This window comes from Arachis ipaensis, chromosome B08 (assembly GCF_000816755.2).
Source record: "Arachis ipaensis cultivar K30076 chromosome B08, Araip1.1, whole genome shotgun sequence".
NCBI classification, from domain to species: Eukaryota; Viridiplantae; Streptophyta; class Magnoliopsida; order Fabales; family Fabaceae; genus Arachis; species Arachis ipaensis.
Genome location: NC_029792.2, coordinates 120,801,704 through 120,804,360, shown reverse-complemented (window position 1 = coordinate 120,804,360; position 2,657 = coordinate 120,801,704). Strand labels below are relative to the sequence as shown.

The following is a 2,657-nucleotide window of genomic DNA, read 5'->3' as shown; positions in this document are numbered from 1 at the left end:
CTAGTTTGTGCCACTATTCTGATTATTGTTGGCATCTCCGTTGCCTTAATCACATGGAGTGAGGCTAATGCTGCTAGGACGGGTGTCTAGGTCTGATTTCTGTTCTTCTGCTGCTGAGAGCCAACACCAGAGCTATTCCTAATGATTCTGGTCGGATATCTTTTTCAATTCTAGGCCATTTACATGTTTTACTATCTTTGTCATGCTTGTTCTGATTCGATTTTTGATACATGTCCTTTGTCTTGGGTTTCTTGAAACTGTTTCAGTCACTGTAATTGCAATTTATATTAACACGGCTGTTGTAAGAGGCGTCGGGGCTGTTGCTGTTCCCGTGGGGGTTATTGTTATCATTGTCGCCATGAATTGAAAGAAAAGGAAATTATCACGATTAGTTACGTGGACTCAGCTAACTGAGGTAGGGGTTTTCTTAAAATTCATTTTATAATTCAGAGTTGTGATAAATAGATATTGATGCAAAAAGATATATTTATGTGATTATATTTGTCTTGTGGATGTGATGGTTTGTTGGACTGGATTATTGGATGCTTGATTGCGTGAGTGATGTATGGTTGTTGATAAAAACCGGTTTGAAATGGTATTTGCTTGATTATTATGAAAAGTGGATTTTTTCTTGGTTTTGGAGTTTACTTAGTAAAATAAATGAATCGATTCTGGGGCCTGGTCTGATTTTATAAATGGATTACTATTTGAGCTGATTTGATTTTAAAAAGAGTTTTACTATTGGAATTGGTTTGATTTAAAAATAATTTGGTATCGGAACCGGCTCAACTCTGGAAAATGTTTGAGATTTGGAAATGGTTGAAAAAAGATTTGAGAAATGTTTGGATGGGACCCGAAAAGGGTGGCAGTATCCGAGTTTTAGAGGAGATGCTGCCGAAATTTTATAAAATTGGAAGTTCCACTTTAAGTATTATCTGAAAAGATTTGGTTTTAAACATTACATGTCTTAAGGTTAATTTATTTATCAAAGAAAGAAATATGTTTTGAATTGGGGTTGTCAATGAGCGGAATGGAGAGAAGGATGATAAAGATTTTCTTTGAAATATGATTTTTGAATGAATTTGAAAATGAGACATGGATTGGTAAATGATGATGATGTTAAGGATGTTGAGAATGTTGATATATGGATTGAGAATGTTACATGAAGGTGAATGCCATGGCTTGATAAATGATTATATACTGATTATGAGAATGAAATGGCTTATGAATGATGATATCTGAGATACGAGGTTCCCTGGATTAAGTTCCGTGGCTTGCCACCACGTGTACCAGGTTGAAAACTCGATACTCTGTTGACCCTACGATGTAAGTGTGACCGGGCACTATATAAATTCCCGGGAATGTTACCCCCATTGAGCAATATTGATTATTTGAGAAAAAGCTATACATAGACTCTTGGGGATGCACGTCGGGGGACAGTCTAAGTACAATTCAGACTTGTCGGGTTGGCTGGATAACCGACAGATGAGCCTCATCAGCCATAGGACAGGCATGCATCATATGCATTTGTATGCTTTGCTTGAGTTTGAACTTGTTTGGGTTTGCCTAATTGTTAAACTGTTCTTAACTGCTACTTGAACTATTTGCTGTAACTGCTATCTACTTGTGCTTTCCTTGTATGTCTTGTCTGTGTTTGTCCTGGCGTGCTACATTTGAGAATGAACTTTGGTGCTGAATTAATGATTGTGTTGTTTGGTTGCGTGGTTGATTTCTGATTGAGATTTTCTTATAGGAAAAGGAAGATTTTGGATTTCTGAAAGATTAAACTTTGTTTCATCGAAAAGGTTTTGAATGATTGCCTATTGTTTTTTTAAAATATTCATAAGGCAATGATAATCACTAAGCTTGAAAGCAGATTTCTTATTAGATATCTTCTTATGACAACTTTGAAACTTCGTGGTGAGACCGTGTGGTTAGGTTCTCACCCCCCTACAGCTTTACCTTTTCAGGAACCAGATGAAGAGGCATAAAGAAGAGTTATACTGAGTTTGGTTTATATGCTGTTGTGTTAATTAGATTATTTTCTTCCCTCGTCTTTGTTATTACAAGTTTGTAAGAGGGATAGGAGTTGTATGTTCTATATGTATATTATATTATGAGATATTATGTAAGGAGTCTTGTATATGAATCTATGCCTGCTTGCATTTTTCTTAAGATAAAGTATTTATTTTCGATTTTCAAAGAAATCAGCGATACAGTGTCGAGTCACAGGCTCTTATTTTAATAGTTAGTATGTAAAGTAGTCGTAATACCTCTTGCTATCAGAGTAGCGCAGCCGGAAACGTGACTTCTGATAGTGAGGGTGTTACATTTGCTCTCAATTTAAGATTGAATTCCTAATTTAAATATATACATCATATCTCAATTTTGTGATAGGAATATTATTGATATTTTAATTTTCTTTATCCCATGTTAGTAAAATTAAAATTTATTTTCTAAGATATTCTTAGGAAGGCAATACGAATACACTTCATGTTTATTTTATATATGTTTTATTATTATATTTCAATTTATGCCACAAACTAATGATTATAAACTTATAAAATTAGTTGTTAATTACGATGACTATATTTTTCATTTTTTATGTTTATTTAATATTTTATAGTTTTTTAAATTGAATTCATTAGTTTTTGAAA

At 33.8% G+C, this 2,657-nt stretch overlaps 1 long non-coding RNA gene across 1 annotated transcript; it reads left to right on the top strand.

Moving 5' to 3' along the window:
• Positions 298–2,051, top strand: LOC107612084. The gene is made up of 2 exons (XR_002352992.1): positions 298–415; positions 1,957–2,051. It is a non-coding gene; the product is annotated as an uncharacterized LOC107612084 (long non-coding RNA).